Source organism: Scleropages formosus, chromosome 25 (assembly GCF_900964775.1).
Source record: "Scleropages formosus chromosome 25, fSclFor1.1, whole genome shotgun sequence".
In the NCBI taxonomy this organism is placed as follows: domain Eukaryota; kingdom Metazoa; phylum Chordata; class Actinopteri; order Osteoglossiformes; family Osteoglossidae; genus Scleropages; species Scleropages formosus.
In genome coordinates this window covers 10485298-10501688 of record NC_041830.1, presented here as the reverse complement: position 1 = coordinate 10501688, position 16391 = coordinate 10485298, and positions in this window count along the sequence as shown.

Genomic DNA, 16391 nt, shown 5'->3' with positions numbered 1-16391 from the left:
TCTGAGTCAGTTCACCTCCACACGGAAAGGACCGTCTATACTATAAAGCCCCCTCCGTTTTAAAATATGACAGTCACTGCACACATATGAAGCCGAATTCACATTTTGTTTCGTGCCAGGTATTCACGAGAGAAGGGAATGCCGGGATATTTTAGAGTAACGGGGCAGCGATGTAAGAGACGGTCACTGTGGGTTCGAGTTCATGCGAAGCGGGCGATGTGTGTGTATGTGTGGCATGTACGACACAGAAACAGCCCCGAAAGCGAGCAGCTGCGCTTCGTTACGCTGCCAATAAACGGCCTGTAAATCAAACCGAAGGAACGAGGGTTCGAGTTCGAACAGCCTGGGTTCGAAGAGCCTCGGCCGCGCAGCGCACCTCCACGGCTCCCTGAAACAGAGCTCGTAAACCCCCCCCCCCCCGGGCCTGGCTCCTCAGGTGTGGGCCTCCGCAGGGGGCCGCAGGGGCCTGGGTACACTCTATATCCCCCAAACGGAGGGATGGAGGGGATATTGCCTGGGACTTGAATAATAAAAGCCTTGTTTCCAAGAGGAGGCCCACCCCTCCCAGCCCCCGCCCCACGATGTGACACGGCACGGTTTTAAGGTGACAATTAAAAACAGCGCCGGTAGAGACAGCGCTCAGCTCAGGGGCGACTTACCTCCCTCATTGAAGTACTCACCGTGATCGGCGTGAGCGACAGAACAAGTGGAAAATCCCGCATGTAATCTGCTTTATGGATGTGACCGTTTATCGGCACACGACATGTAGCAGGTATTACCGATGAGGATTAACAGGTGGCGTCCTGCTTAGAGCCGCCGCTTTGGAAATGAAGGAAAACAAAGTCTGAATCCCACCTCGAGCGGTAGTAGGGTACAGCACGGTAAGGTACTTACACTGAATTGATACGGGAAAAATTACTCATCTGTACGAATGTGTGAATAAAGCAGTTTGAAAAACATCTGTCACTTTTCAGAAAAAAACGAATCAACAATGATAATAATAATAATAATGTAGAGGAATCAATTGGCTTTTTTCCTGTAATTAATCAACTGCATATTTTCGGTTCAGACAGTAGAACTGGAGTCCGGTGAACATGACCTGAGCGATGGGGCACTCGGGAACACGGCTGACGCAGGGCCCGACCCGTCTGCTCTCCATTTGAGGTTCTGCGCCGGGAAAGGGCCCCTGGGGACCTCCACATCTGGATCCAGCGGAGGTCAAGGCCCTCACTGCCTGGGGCCTGTTCTGCGCTGTGTAATTAAGGAGATGGGGGGGAGAGAGGGGGGGCTGCTTAAGTATTGGTGGCTGTCATTTTTTTTTGGTGACGATTCTTTCATCTTTTTTTGAAGAACACTGTTTGAAAACGACAGTGAGTCTGCAGACTGCAGTAATGAGTGAACCTGGGTAATAACATCAGGAAAGTCCTGCCTGTTGGCTAACGGTGTACATTCCTATATCATAGCTTCAAATGGCAACAGATGCAGACATTACTCTGTTCAGCTGCCATGTACATCGGAAAAGACATTTCAGCGATGCATTTAGCCTTTTTAAATAGGAATGTCAGTATGAAGTTGATTTACAATGGTAGCGTAAGGAGCAGCAAAAAATCAGTGGGATATTAATGCGTTATTTAAAAAAAAATATTACATTTACTTATGCAGTTTTTCTACAGAGAAAATTGCAATTTTTAAAGTTGCTTAGAATAATTTGCCTATTTATACAGCTCAATAAATCTTCTGTACCAATTCAGGATAAGAACCTTGATCAAGGGTATCAAAACTGGTGGTGGGATTCAAACCCAGGTCCGGTGAATGTTAAGCAGCAGCGGCTGTAAACATTTCATCAACCACTGCCCAAAACAAGACTGGAATTTTGAAGAATTACAAAATAAGATTGCGAACAAGCTCAAGGCTGTTTTTTTTTTTAACATTGTTTTTTACAGGAATTTAGAGCCATCGTCAGGTTAAAGTAGCTCCCAGTAATTCCTTTCCCACTCTCCGGTGAGGGGAGTAAAGGTAAAGTACTAATGGTAAAAAATGCAGACAAATGCAAGACACAGTCTGCAAGACACAGGCCGGGACGGAATGCCCTCTCGCCGGAGGCCATAATTAATTTGAGGTTTATTTTTACTGGACCGTCGGAGTCTCGTCTGACCTTAAGCAAACAGAAGTGCAGCTCGGCTGTGGATTCGCTTGAATGAAGCGGAATATTTCTTGGGATCCCAGCCTGGTTCCCATTCTGAGCCGTTCTGACCGACATTTTGCCCCGGCAGAAATAACACATCTAATCACAGTTTAAGTTGTGTGAGGCCGAACTCTGGCTGCATTCCTTGAGAGTGTAATGGAGGTGCTCAGAGCGCCGAAAAAATCTCCAGACCTCAGCAGATGAAACATTTATCACTCATATACAATGTTGAACATTCAATAGTCTATAAATATTGTTAAATTCAGCTACAATAATCAACATAACTGTAAGTCCACTAAACTCTCATTTTATCATACCCTCCTGAGTAAATTTTCAATAAATCATTACAGCTGGTGGTTATGCGGTAATAAGGGGGTCGCGGGTAACATGGTGGTGAGAGCCATGTACCTGTAATCAGAACGTCTCAGGTTCGAAATCTGTGATAGGACCCTCGATAAAAGTTCTTACCATGTACGAATATAGTAAAAATTTCCCTGCTGTATAAATGGATAAATCCTCATAGTAATTTAGAGTTCAAGCCCAACAATATCAGTTGACATAAATAAAAGCTTCAGATAAATCAATAATATAGAAATGTGAAAAATTTGTTTCAGCTTGGTAACATCTTACAACAGCTCAATTTTGGACTGAACTGAGTTACTTAAGAGAAAAAGAAGTTTTTAATAAAAAAACAAAAAGGCATGACCGTACAAATGAAATATATTTCAGTTGCAGTAGTTATTCATAATATTCTGTGTATGAAATGCATAAATCCATTTTTACTAAGAGTTTTCCCAATTCAGGATTTGCGGTGAACCAGAAAAAACTAATTTCTGCCATGGTAATATAGGCCCAGGTTGAAATGGTGTTGGACTCGAACCCTGAACCCATGCCAGCTCTATGATGCAATAAAACCAGCTGGCTGGCCTTGCTTCTGCACCCCTGCCTGAGACTGTGTGTCATGTTGTTTGCCTAGAATGTAAATAGAATGGATTTTAAAAAAATCAAAGCGCAGGTAATTCACATGATCTGCATAACAATATATTTTTTCTCTATATCAAACACTGAAAATATCAGTCACTGGTGTTGCATGATACCGCAGCTCTCAAACCACAGGAAAACAATAATTTTCCTTCACTTTTTTTCTTAAACTTTTGGCAATTTTTTATCAAACTTAAGACACATAGACATGAAGATACCAGCAGAAACACACTACCTTCACTTGTTTCATTCTACCTTTGGATCTAAACCCCAGTTAAAAATGGTGACCTTCCCAAAGAATTGATCATAAATCTTCAGCTGTGGAATAACAGAAAAGCACCTTAACTTTTTAAATATCTAACATATAGAGCCTTATCGCCTTAAGTTGTCATTGAGAAATTAACCTCTCCCTGGTCCATCTAAACATGTTTATGGCCCATAATTTGCTGGAGGAATTCGACACTGTTCTATGTGATCCCATGTGCCGTTGGGGAACATGTGCGCCAGATGTCTGCTGTTGGGTTTGTTGACATTCTTTTGGGTTGTTGGAGAGAAATGGGTGTAGTGTGTGATGTCAAATATGATAATGTGTTGAGTAATCAGGGCATTTCAGGGTAGAAGCTCAAGCCGCTGCGAACATCCTGACGTAGAAATGAATCACAGTTTAAAGCCCTTTTAAAAAGTGTTAATGGAAAAAAACGTGGTGATTCATCCTCTGTAACATCACAGACTTTTGCTGATTTGCCGGTTGAAATTAACAAAAGATTCATGATGAGTTGCATATTTATTTGTATGAAATCTGTGTGTCAACAACAGACAAAGAGCTTCAGACATATGATCATTGACTCACAGCTTGTTTGTGTGATTCCACCATGTTGCTGGTTCACATCCCTCAAGTAGCTGCTTATAGAGGTGACATTCCAATAGCGAATACATACATAATCAAAGCAAATGGTGTTGGACTCTTTTGTGTAGCTACCAGGAGATCAGGAGAGAAATGGTTCCGAAAGAGACGGGTTGAGATCCTTCTTGAATACTGGAAGGGATTCAGCAGCTCTGAGAGGCCGAGGAAGTTCATTCCACCATACTGGAGTCATTTGAATCCCTTGTTAGACCACCAAGTGACCAAAGCTGGAGGAGCACACTGTTTTTTCTGGGGTGTCGGGAGAGATCAGACTCTTGAGGTATTAGACTTCATATTCTTTAGGCTGCAACTAGAGTCTTGAACTGAATACCTGGAGCCACAGGAAGCCGATTGAGAGAGCTGAGGAGGGGAGACACATGGGAACTTTGAGGTTTTTTCCAAGTAAGTTGAAGGTGAGATCTTCACCATGACCAAAAATAAGGTGTTGGGGAGCATTGGAAACACCTTGGTAGGGAAGAGTCACTTAAATGGGTTTTACTTAATTTTTCTAGTGTTGAAGTATTGAAGAAGAAGGAAAGAACAAGCAAAAAATAAAAACAACAACAACAGACTAATAGGTTCATTTCCAAAGTTTAACGATTCGCTCATCTGAAAAGCAGGATTAATTTTCTGGGAACGCACACTACTGGTTTCACTAGTGACAGCAGAAGCTTGGCGAACAAAATGACATCGACCGTTCCTGAGACACATGGAATCCCTTCTGTCTTTAATAAGGGCGACTCGCAGAGTCGGAGGTGAAAGGGTAGCGTGAGGACAGCATCTCTTAGACCGGGAATCAGCACATAATCGCAGATCCCACGGGCACAACCACCATTTCCACAGACGTCTTTTGTCTTAAACGGACAAAAAAAAACACAATATTCAACTGGAAGACCAAACGAATGCAAATAAGACACAGCAACAACACAACTGGCCTTTTCTTTTGCCAAAACTGTGCTTTTCTGCCAGAAAATAGAAGTTGAACAGCAGACCCAAACCCTATCTCTAAGGTGGAGCTCCTTTATTAATCCAATTACACCACACACACACACACACACACACACACACACACACACACACACACACACACACACACACACACACTATATCTACACAGCCTATAACATATCAATCTAAACCACACGTTATGATTCTGAATTATTTTGTTACTGGCATATTACTATAGTACTCTTCAGGTTAAAGTACCATAAAATTGTTGACCTGTGGCTACAAGTCCAAACATCTGGAAAGCGCATGCTTTAAAATTCTTTGCTCAATTGCGCAATGTTATTTAAAAAGTTAATTACCCTTAATTAAGTTAATTACAGAGTGAATGGAATGGGAGCAGATACCCGTTTGTCGCGCTGGGTGAAGTTTTGCAAGAATTTAAACTGCAAGAAGACCTCAAAACGCGCACGGAAATAAAAGCGGAGGCGAGGTAGCAGCGAACGGGTCGACTGCGGAAAATACTTTTGGGAGATGCAATATTCTGTTCCCGTCGTCCTATAAAGGTGCGGTGTTCATATCAGATAACCGACTTTATTCAGGCAAGATCCCGAGCTACGTGTGGACGCCGAGGGCCATTAGACGTTATTATTCCATGTCAGAAGGATTTTCTTTCCATCTCGCAGGCCAGCGCCGGGATCGACCTGCAGCGTTTCTGCTTCTAAAACGCTAAAAGGCCGTGCAATTCCGCATCTGCACCCAATTACGAGGCCCCGGGGCCCGCGGGGACCTTCCTGCGGGGACACCGTGCATGTCAGAGACCCTCTAGTGTTACACTTTAAGCACCTCGCCTTTGCACGAGACCCCCGTAGCCCTTCTCCGCCATAAATCAGCGCCGCCTCGAGCTGGAAAAATCGTGCGGCGCACACCGTGAGAGCGCCCCCCCATGCACACCTTGGTGCACAACATGCTTACAGCGTCCTTTGTGGATATTATAGTGACGGCACATGCACCTTGTTTCCCCCCCCAGAAAAGGCCAAAAGGAGATGCAGGTACATATGGGGCATACAAGGGACTCTTTACAAGACTAAAATTAATAAGATGCACCATATTACACCGTTAAATACACTGGTGATCAGAGTCAAGCTTATTAGCGTATTTGCATAATGTATTTCCCATGTGTTTTGCAATTTTTGGTAAATGATGAGCTACTGTTTTACTATTCTTTCTAAAATATGGTGTTACTCTGTAGACCCCAGTATTACCCTGTTCCCAAGAACACACACATTTTCTGAACCGCTTATCCCATACGGGGTCACGGGGAACCGGAACCTACTCGGCAACACAGGGCGTAAGGCCAGAGGGGGAAGGGGACACACCCAGGACGGGACGCCAGTCTGTCACAAGGCACCCCAAGCGGGACTCGAACCCCAGACCCACTAGAGAGCAGGGCCTAGTCCAACCCACTGCGCCACCGCGCCACCGCGCCACCGCACCCCCCGTTCCCAAGAACCAACCAACATAAGAAAAGGTGAGTTGGAGAACATTTTAATAATTTTAACATTTAATCTATTTATCCTGCTGTGGACTGGTGTCCTGTTCAGGGGACACCAGTCCATAGCAGGGTAAATAGATTAAATGTTAAAAATACTTACTTTTGGTGGTTATGTTAATAGGTACAGATGACAATACTGAGATGCTGCTGGGGTCTACAGTATAACACCATAGTACATAGAGAACAGAAGATGATGCGAGGCTATATAAGATGATCCTGGGGTATAAGGGTAATACCAGGGTATAGCAGATGATGCTGGGGTTTACAGATTGATACTAGGGTACGGAGGATGATATTAGGCAACAGAGGAAGGTTTTGGGCTGTACAGGATGATGCTGGAGTCAGCAGCCACCAGCCAGTGGGGAAACCAGGCAGACCTTCAGATCCCGCCCAAGAAGAGGGTCCCACACTGGAAAGCAGCTGAACCATGAAACAAGAACCGCGTCATAAAACTAAAACAAAGCAGAGCCACGTATGGGGAACTGAGGAAATTGGGTCCCGGACTTCCCGCTTCCTGCCCAGAGAAGTCCCATGGATCCCTGCGGTGGCTTCAGGCCAAATACAGAAAGAATAGTAAAACAGTAGCTCACCATTTACCAAAAGGTGTGAAACACATGGGAAATACATTATGCAAATATGCATGTATGTTTAACTCATGGATAAAGCGTCCAGACAGGGGAATCGTGAAGGACGCCTCGGACCAACCTCACCGAAAGTGCGGTTAATGTCACAGAATATTAAATAAAATACCCCACAGTATGTCGGAAATACTGAAGTTCAAAATTAGTTTTTTTTCACATTGAAATGATAAGATTTTAACAGGGCCTGTTGGTGACACAACCTCCAACAAACACACAAGCAAGTGGAAGCCTTTACCTTCTGAGTTTTCCAGCTGGTGGGGAAGGTGATACAAGGATCCGCTGAATTTTAAGCAACAGGTTGCTGCTCAGATTCAAGCACAATTATATTTTATATTATTATTTATATTTTTGATGTGGCTGATAATAATTCATCAGTCTGTCCAACGACATTCACAACATCAATCAGCTATACAGTAATTTAACCATTTATGCAGCTGGAGGTGGGATTCAAACCTGCAACCCTTGGATTGTACCTCCAACCACTATGTTACCAACATCTTACTGTCTGTGAGACCACCTGTCCCTTCATTTAGCCATTTATATAGCTGGGTAACTTTTTACTACCTCAGTTCAGAGTGAGAACCTTGATCAAGGGCGCTGCAACAGGAATGAGGTTCCAAACCTGGGATTTTCTGATTGCAAGTAAATGGCTTTAACTGCTACGTCACTTGTTGCCCCTAATATAATAATTCAATTTCCAAAAATAAAATCTATCAAAACTTATGCGAGAGAAGATGGAACTTGCTGACACCCAAGCTGGCACCCTTCAGAACTTGGACCCTGGATGCGAAAAACAAGGCTGGCGCAACATTTGCATCGGTTGTTTACTGGAAAACAAGCTGCTGTTTAAAATCTGAAAATATAGAAACCACAACAACAGAAAAGCATAAATCCAGTAACCATCCATGAGTCAAGCAGGCCAAAAAATTCCAAGAAAAGAAACACAACAGAAGAAACATGCGGCCGCCGTTAGTTTTGGACAGTGTTTTATGTTCCCTTGTGAAATGAATGGAGATCACTGTTATGTTAGTGTGCGGCCTCCCCCACTTCGCCTTGAGGCCCACGTCCCCCCCCAGACACGTCTGAGAGCCCAGGCTTCATGTGGGCTGCTCACCAGACGACAAAATTCCTTAATCCGTGTCTTGAGGAGGTCAAATCTGGTTCTAATAACGCGGCGACTGTATTGATCGCACTGTTCTGAGTTTGTTGCTGATCCTGATCTCCAGTAGAGGGCGATGTCCTCAAGGCTTGGCACACCGGTTAACATGTATTTACACCGGTATTTATTGAGTTAACCAACACTTTTCTCAAAACCAGAAACAAGCTACCTATAATGGTTTACTCATTTAAACAAGTGAGCAATTTCAGTTGAGGGTAAGTACCTTGCTCAAGGGTACTATAGCTGGAGGTGGGGTTCAAACCTACAACCCTTGGGAGCAAATGCTGCAGCACCGACCACCACACTACCAGCTGGCCTGTTTATTTAGATTTACTCAGCCGCTGATGACAGATGAAGAGCGTTATATGGAGACAGGTAATCTGGGAGGCACAGTTTGTCCAGTACCACCGTTTTGGCTGTCACATTCTACACAGGTAGCTGCATAAAGAATGCATACAAATAAGTGAGGTAGAGGTGATTGTGACAGATGGTGTGATGCAAATTTACTTTGCTGTTAGGAAATCAGGAGAGGAATGGCTCTGAAAGAGATGGGCTTTTACCCTGCTTTAATACTGACAGGGATTCAGCAGCTGTGAGGCACAGAGGGAGCTCATTCCACATAAAGAGCTGTCATGCGTGGGACCACCACGCGGTGCAGAAATTGATGAGAAGAGGCACCAAACGGGCATGATTGTGCCAAAGAGCAGACCAAACCGCAACTCGCCAGCATGGGGCCAGCCAGACAACAAAACCAAAGTACTGCTTTCTGTCATAATGCCCAGCGAGCGAGTGCTGCAGAAAAGCAGCGATGGGTCAATAAGTTGCCGGTTCCAGGAGTGGTTGCAGGAGTCTGAGGACCACAGTGCCGGGAGTGTGGACCTAACCGCAACCTTCCTCGCCCTCTTGAAAGCACCGCTGAGAAGGCTCCACTCACACTTTCACTGAGCAAAAGGCTGATGAATGTCTTGAAACACCTTCCGCATCATCCCGGTACGCACAACGGTAACATGGGAAAAAATCTAAAAAGGAACCCGAGGCCATATTTAAGATACACTCATTTCTCCGGCCAGGTTTGTCTGTTTACTGAAATACACTGTGGTATGAGACAGCGTTTTTGGCGCTTCTTCCTCCCAGTCGTCATACCATCTTGAGCAAGGTAGTCTTACCTGCCACTGCTAGGGGGCGCCATTGAGTTGCCTGATCATTCTGCAGAGCAGTGAGTGTTGAACACATGTCATTACGCACCCTGGGCAGGTAGACCACAATGGTATGAAAAAGCATCTTCTTTGGGGTTCCAATTGCGGGGGGGGGTGATCAATCAGGGGTGGGCTCCACGCTATTTGCTCATCATAGGTGGTCTGCTCTTGAAGATATGCTGCCCTTTCTGATTTCCCTTAATTTGCTGTGTTTTTACCCTATTGATCCTTGCTTAGCCACAGGTTTCCTATGTCCCCCCCACAAGTGCAACAGCAGCACCACCTCATTCACCCACTTGCCTCCCTCTTCTTCCTCTTTCATTCTCCCTAATGGCTAAATCATTCATTTCCTGTGGGTTTTAAAAAATATTTTGCATCTTAAACTTAAAACCAAAAAACAACTCTCATTTTGAAGCGCAGATGAATGACTCAGTGTCTGATCTCATCTAGGGTGGTCCCTTATCAAGCACATGTATGACGAATTGACCATTAAAAATACTTGCTGCATCTGATCTTTATCCACAACTGGGAAACACACACACACACACACACACACACAGGCTGAAACTGCTTATCCCAAGCAGGGTCGGGGTGAACCGGAGCCTAGCCTGGCAACACAGGGTGCAAGGCTGGAGGGGACACACCCAGGACGGAGCACCAGTCTGTTACAAGGCACCCCAAGCAGGACTTGAACCCCAGACCCACCAGAGAGCAGGGCCTGGCCAAGCATGCTGCACCACCACAGCTCCCTATGGGGTTAGTATAAAATACTAAAATGAATGGGGGGTGCGGTGGCGCAGTGGCTTGGACCGCAGTCCTGCTCTCCGGTGGGTCTGGGGTTTGAGTCCCGCTTGGGGTGCCTTGTGACGGACTGGGGTCCCATCCTGGGTGTGTCCCCTCCCCCCCGGCCTTGCACCCTGTGTTGCCGGGTTGGGCTTCGGTTCCCCGTGACCCCGTATAGGACGAGTGGTTCTGACAATGTGTGTGTGTGTACTAAAATGAATGAATGAATAAAATGTAAATTTTAAAACAAACTTATAAAATGAATAAATGATTATGACTCACACACATGACTCATTCAACACTGAATAAATCTCATTCGAAGTCCAGAATATCAGAAGTAATCCAGGCTCCTTTAAATCCAAGTTTAAGACACACACGTTCACAATTGCCTGTATGTGACACATTTTTGTGTTCTTCTTTTACAACCCTTTTCTCCCATCATTTATCTTTACGTTACTTTCTCTTTCTAATTTGTTTTATTCTGCTATTCTTGTGACATTGTTACAATACTTTGCTATGTGAAGGAAGCCTGTGTATAGAATGTCACACGGATTGACGGACTCAGTCGCAGTGACACGACCATGCCCACACCTCAACCAGCAGCGCCTGACTCCAGTTAAGCACCTGACTTCAGCTGAAACACTTGGCCACGAAAACCACCACCTGACCACCTTCCAGTTGCGGATCCTCTTAGAGACAACAGTTCCTTCTGCGTCCATGAGCCGTTCTCAGCTACTCACCTGGCCTTCCTCCATGTACCCCATTCCTTGTTTCCTCGCCCGCCTCCTTGTCACTGCTCCTGTTTCCCATGGTATCGACCTTCGTTTCGCTTCGCTTCATCAACCACGTCTTCGGATTCTCCCCTCGGACCGCATTTGCACCTCGGATTGACCCATGCTTGTTCCCGACTGAGAGTACTGCCTCATCCTGAATATCCTTGGAAACCACGATCCCGCAGTTGGGTCCGCACACCCGGGTATCCTGTCTGGTCTGATGACAAACAGTAACAACGGACACACCCCTTTCAACCCTCAGAATAGAACATTCTGGAGGTGCCACATATAGTATATATGCATGCAAAGAGTTGGCATTGAAAGAACTTGACAACAGCGTAAAAACAGATTTGACCCATGATATGGTTTCTTGTCAAGTATAAATGTTTTGTAGGCCTTTATATTTTATGCACTTGTGTTTATATATTTAAATACACACACTTTTGGTTGCTAATGGTTACTTATGGCTAAATAGCAAACGGGATGAGTCAGCAGCAATACCAGAGGTGTTTCTTTTTTGAATTCACTGCTACACTTTTGTACCAGTTTTTATTAGTCTTATATTGCACACTTTTTTATCTCTGGTAATTCAGTGGAAATGACAGCGCTTTAAATTTAAATTCCAGCAGGGTAAGTTTTGACAGTCGGTCAGGTCCACCGAACCAAGGTGTTTTCAGTGTGCTTTATATATGCTATATTCGGTTGTTGCATGTCTACCTGTCACGCCTTGTGGCAGAAAAAGAAATGCAATACGCTGAGCTGAGCAAACTGAGAACTCAGCGTTCAGAGTAAAGTGTCCAACCCTAGCAAAAAGTACTATTTCTTAGTCTCAATCGATGGTGGTGTAGTAAAAATACATCGCTGCTTTATGCATCAGTCTAAAAATAGCTGAGCAGGAAGGCAAACGAAGCTGCAGCGTATGGGACGCGACCCTGACCCCTTAAAGCGACCGGGCTCGGAAATGTGTGGCCCGAAATAGATGTTTCCTCCACAAAGGCCCCTTCTTCAGTGCTGGTCTGCAGTGCAGCAACATCTGCGGGCTGGTTTGTTTAGGGGAGTGGACTGAAATGCTTATTATAAAAAGCTGGAGATAGACGGTGCGGCGTTGCACTCGAACCCTTGCCAACCCCTAGCAGCCATGCACATGGAAAAATATTTATGTGATATTTCACGTTGTACAGCAGAGGTTTTCATTCATAGAAGCTTGCACTGCACAGCAGAGCCTTTAACCAAAGCAACCAAAGGACAACAGCAGGACCCCCTTCTATGGGATGTGAACTAATAACTGTTTGACTCCAACCAAAGTCATGATTTTGAACATTTGGCTAAATCTGTGGACCTTGGCTCGGTTCTAGAGCTCGGCTGGGGGGAATCTGCCAGCGCACCGCCGAGAAGGTTAATAAATGATTGTGCTGTTCAAGTCGGTCATGTTTCTAGGCAACCAAACAAATAAGAAGGTAAAAAAGACAGTAAATTACCGAATGTAGATGAGGTGGGTTAGGGTTAGGGTTCTCCCTGATCTTACTGCTAACTGGCCACAGCAGTGGTTTGGAACCCCTGTCCCTGTCCCTTGTCTGCGGTGACCTTCTTCTTAAGACAGCCCCTCCTTCCGGGCGACAGAGGAGCTCAACAGACGGATGACAGAACACAAAAGGCACTTGATAAAGACGCGGAACAACTGTGTGTTGTTGTAGGAGACTAGCTTTGTGGGTTTTTAATGGCGGCTTTTCTTTGCCGATGTCTCCCTGCGGTGGGACGGGCGCTGGACTCGGTGTCCAAAGCACCTTTGACCTCCACACGCTCCAGTACAGAGAACTGAAATCAACCCAAAACTGAGGGATCTCGGTGCCTCTAAACAAATACGTGTCTCAGTTTGCAGTGAAGCAGTGACTCCATGGGTCTCCTGCAGCCCGATAGATAGATAGATAGATAGATAGATAGATAGATAGATAGATAGATAGATAGACATCTTTACAGTGATTTACCCATTTATACTTGCTCCGCACCACTACAATAGGAAGACAGCCTTAATCGTTATGCTACCCACCTTAGGCACCATAAAGTGAGGTTTGGCGTAATAAAGTAGTGTGTGCAGCAGTCCCAGAGGTGTGTGAGGGGTCACGAAGACTAGACGTATGCACCCTCGGTCCTAGCCATCTAAGCGTCTGCTCCACCTTCATGCCCTCTTACCCTCTATTACCTGGATGGGCTGTAAAGTGCCCCCCCCCAACGACGAGCTCCAGCCTGCCAGGCCCCTCCCACACATCCCAGCGCCCTCCGGGTTTGATTAGCCACAGCAGCACACTCACACACTCAGACGCACACATGCACACACACGCAAGCAGGAGTGAACCTGCCCTGAACCCTCCCTTGGAGGCCAAGGCAGTTATACCTCGGAAGTTTTCGAAGGGCTGGCGGATTAATTTCGGCGTTGGATCTGTATTAAGAGATCAAAACAAAAACTACATTCCACGCATTCCGCTTGTGCTTGAAGGACAGAACCTATTACCGCCTGTTTGTTTATTTTGTGAGATTTTTTTTGTTTTGTTTTATGATGAAAGAATGAGTGTCCCTCCGGAAGCAAGGAGGAAAGTGGAAGGCAGGGACAAGAGTCCGTCTCTGTTGTATGAATGTGACACTAAACTGTACCGTGTTTACCCCCAAGCTGATCGATGGCAGCAAATAGCGCCCAAACAGGAGAGGAGTGCTGGACCGCCTTAATTCACCTCGCTTCCACAGTGTTTACAGCTCATTTTTGGTGTTCCTGGATGCCAGTGGTGAGTAGATGGACGAGAAATGCCCCGCACATTTATGGGATGAATCACTGGACAATCAGCACTGACTAGGACTTTGTGAAGATTACATTTTTATTTTCAATTATTCTAAATTCGCCTTAATTTTAATGTACCGTAAATTAAAAAAAAAAAAAAAAAAACTTTCAAAGTATTTTTAATAATTATTTAAAAATAATTACAATAAAACATAATTATGATTACAGTTTATATCTAGGATTTTAATTTAATTAACACCTTCCTTTCATGTTGCCATTTAATTTTTTTTTAATTTTGCACACCGTGTCGCCTTCTTCACCTGAGAATCGTTTTTCGTTTTTGGTTCCCTCACCAGTTTCTTAAGCCACCGATCAATTTCGGTCTAGTTACCAGAATTCAGGTTGGGAGTCTTTGACCACAGATGCATTATATCCACATAGCCTAGCCCTTTTTCAGCACTTCATCCATCATGTGTGGCACAGCAAGTAGCACTGTTGTCTCACAGTACCTGGGTGCTGTGAAAAGATGTGGGTTTGATCCCCACTCAGCCTGTGTGGAGTTTGCATGCCCTTCCTGTATGTGTGGGTTTCTTCTGGGTGCTCTGGTTTCCTCCCACACTCCAAAGACCTACTGTTCAGGTTCACCCATAGTGTGTGAGTAACAGAGAGCGTGTGTATGTTCCGCTGATGTATGAGTGACCCAGTGTAAGTAGTGTACCTAGCAGTGTAAGTCACCGCGGTGAATAAGGTGTGTGGGCTGGTAACACTACATAGATTTCATTGGAAGTTGCTTTGGAGAAAAGTGTCTGCTAAGTAAATATTGATCATCCGAGACTTCTACTGCCAAGGCTCCAAGTACATGGGTGTGGTTTAAATGAGAAATGGCATCACCCTCTTCCTGACAGACTTCAACAACAGAAGAACTGCTGATGAGTGAATTAATCAGATACGAATGTCATCATTTTGGGTGTTTTGGTTATTTTTGTTCCGTCTGCCGTGTTTCTGCAAATCCCATGCAAAGTTTGTCTCTAGGTGCTTAACACACACGCAGATGCACATGTGGACACCCCAGGACACCAGCGAAGCAATGTGCTCAGCTATATGGGGCTGCGGTGGCCAACAGCTGCACATTTTTCAATGCCGGCGGCTGAGCCACATTTCTGCAGCTGGAGAGCACTGGGACGGGAAGTGTCACAGATCTGATGTCCTGCACTCAGCACGGACGACGGGCCACGTCCTTGTAAGAACAGGCCCTTTTTTCTCCCGAAGGCGCTCAGATGGTCGGCACGGGGCTGGGGGGGTTATGGGAACAGAGGAAATGACCGCGCTAATCAGACCGATGCACACTTCCCCACGCTCCTGAAGACCGAGCTCTTTGTTAAGGGGCAGGGAGCTCCCAGGCCTGGACACTGAAGTTGTTTGGGTCGTAAACCTTGCTCGAGGGAAAAGCTGTAGGGCTCCTCCTGGGTTCTGGGTCAACCTTGGACCCTTTTCTCACAATATTCCGCTGCAATTTTACATTTTTTTGACATTGCGGGTAGCAACACAGTGGAGACAGAATCACGATTTTTATTAAAATCGCTTCGAATACTTCAGTGAATGTTACTTCAGGAATCCAGTATCCTCTCGCATTCCCACAATTAAACTGTGAACGTTTCTGCTTTTCTTTGCACTCTGCATTGGAGGCTAGTCTTGGCATTTCCCCAGGAGGTTGTGGGATCCAAGCCTGGAAGGGGTTGTGCTGTCACTAAGCTTTGTCTGACTTCAAGAATTGCCTTTGGGATCACTGTAACACGGAGTAGTTTGCGTTTTGGTCGAAAGCCTCTACGAACCGAGTCATCGACGGTCCACGCATTCAGAAAGGACCGAACCGTGGTGATCGGCGGAGTCGCTGCTGCCCTGCTCTTTGGCTGCTCCCCCACAGCAAGCTCAGCTGCAGCGCTCTCATTCCAAACACCTACGCGTTTCTCTCCCCTTCCCCCCAGTCTACCAAATTCCCACACGTGTGGAGGAGCGCTCGCCTTTGGAGACGGGCCGCGCGATCTACAGGCGGTGGGTAGAAACGGGGTCTCCGGACAAGAGAAAGCCTGACGACGCCAGCATGGTGAGGCTGTGGAGACAGCCGGTTTCTGGGTCCATCATAGGTCCAGGGTTCATGGGAGTCACCTTCGGATTGCGGTGCTCCACCGTTGCGGCTGTTCCGAACCCCAATCTGGCGCATGGTTTAGTCACTCTGTAAACATGGCCATGCATCCTGACAGGTTGTTTCAACACCGGCGGATATGAAGCTCACTTTCCACTGGTGCGGAAATCGAATCGAAATTCGGGCCTTTGTTTGTGTTCGGCAGAAAGGAGCCGCTCTATCATCCGATTGCAATAACTGCTTTGCCCCGACTAGGGTTGCGGTGATCCAGAGTCTATCCTGGAAGCATTGGGCACAAGGAACAGGGAGGGGTTCACCCTAGATGGATTGCCAGGCAAAGGGTAGCCATACTCATG